Source organism: Colobus angolensis, unplaced genomic scaffold (genome assembly GCF_000951035.1).
Source record: "Colobus angolensis palliatus isolate OR3802 unplaced genomic scaffold, Cang.pa_1.0 Scaffold50, whole genome shotgun sequence".
Taxonomy (NCBI): Eukaryota; Metazoa; Chordata; class Mammalia; order Primates; family Cercopithecidae; genus Colobus; species Colobus angolensis.
The window spans coordinates 2,070,833-2,072,618 of NW_012118488.1; the positions used below are offsets into that span (position 1 = coordinate 2,070,833).

Genomic DNA, 1,786 nt, shown 5'->3' on the forward strand with positions numbered 1-1,786 from the left:
CGGGAGGCTGAGGCAGGAGAATCGCTTGAACCCAGGAGGCAGAGGTTGCGGTGAGCCAAGATCACACCACTGCACTCCAGCCTGGGCAGCAAGAGCAAAACTCTGTCTCAAAAAAATAAAAATAAAAAATAAAAAAAATTAAAAAAATTAGCTGGGCATGATGGCAGGCGCCTGTAATCTCAGTTACCCAACTACTTGGGAGGCTGAGGCAGGGAGAACTGCTTGAACCTGGGAGGCAGAGGTTGCAGTGAGGCCAGATCACGACACTGCATTCCAGCCTGGGCAAGAGAGCGAGACTCCATCTCAAAAATAAAATTAAAAAAAAAAAAAAAAAGACACAGAGAAGACAGGTGTGGAAGAAAAAAAAAATACAAAAAGGTAACCAATGTAAGTTCAAGTGAGAGTCCAAAATGGCAAGCATACATAATTACCAAAAGTAGTATAAGCAATAAAAAGTAGCCATAAACGCACTACAGGAGGTTGGAGGAAGAACTGGCTAGGGTATTAGGAAACATTTTGAAAAGTTGGGATTGAAACCGGGCTTTACTAGCATTTGAAAAGGTGGACTGGTACGGCAATTTGGCTTCAGAACTGTAGTAAACAAAGGCAATGTGACACATATAAACCAGTTTGGGCTGGAGCTGACTGAATAGGAAATATTTTCTACAAGGTTTCCTCCCATTTAAAACAAAGGCCAAAGTCCTCAGTGTAACATTTACATTCTTCAGTTCCCATTCCAGACTAACTATGTCCCTTCTTCCCTCACAAAATCTACACTCCTGTCAAAGACTATAACCTGGCCATAACCTAAACACATTCTGTTTCCTCCATAGCTTTGCTCATCTATTAGGAAGTGTGAGCTTAGGCCCAACATGGTGGCTCAGGCCTGTAATCCCAGCACTTTGGGAGGCTGAGGCAGGCGAATTACCTGAAGTTGGGAGTTCGAGACCAGCCTGACCAACATGGAGAAACCCCATCTCTACTAAAAATACACAATTAGCTGGGTGAGATGGCGCATGCCTGTAATCCCAGCTACTCCAGAGACTGAGGCAGGAGAATCGCTTGAACCTGGGAGGGGGAAGTTGCGGTGAGCCAAGATCAGGCCCCTGCCCTCCAGCCTGGGCATCAAGAGTGAAACTCCGTCTCAAAAAAAAAAAAAGAAGTGTGGGTTTGGTGGGGTGCAGTGGCTCATGCTTGTAATCCCAGCACGTTGGGAGGCCAAGGCAGGTGGATCACTTGAGGTCAGGAGTTCAAAACCAGCCTGGCTAAGATGGTGAAACCCCAACTCTAGTAAAAATACAAAAATCAGCCAGGTGTGGTGGCATGTGCCTGTAATCCCAGACACTCGTGAGGCTAAGGCAGGAGAATTCCTTGAACCTGGGAGATGGAGGTTTGCAGTGAACCAAGACTGCGCCATTGCACTCCAGCCTGGGACACAGGACAAGACTCTGTCTCTCAAAAAAAAAAAAAAAAAAAAAGTATGGGCCGGGCACTGTGGCCCACATTTGTAATTTCAGCACTTTGGGGGGCCGAGGTGGGCAAATCGCTTGAGGCCAGGAGTTTGAGACCAGCCCAGCAACATGGTGAAACCCTGTGTCTACTAAAAATACAAAAAAAAAAATTAGCCGGCATGGCGCACCTGTAGTCCCAGCTATTCAAGAGGCTGAGGCACAAGAATTGCTTGAACCCACAAAACGGGGTTAGGACGCAGTGAGCTGAGGTCGCGCCACTGCACTCCAGTCTGGGAGACAGAACAAGACTCTGTCTCAAAGGAAAAAAAAAAAAA

At 46.5% G+C, this 1,786-nt stretch overlaps 1 protein-coding gene across 2 annotated transcripts in view; it reads right to left on the reverse strand.

The window, feature by feature from the left end:
• CBX1 (chromobox homolog 1) overlaps positions 1 to 1,786 on the reverse strand; it is a 41,072-nt gene that overhangs the window by 30,417 nt on the left and 8,869 nt on the right. The gene's annotated exons all lie outside the window — the stretch shown is intronic.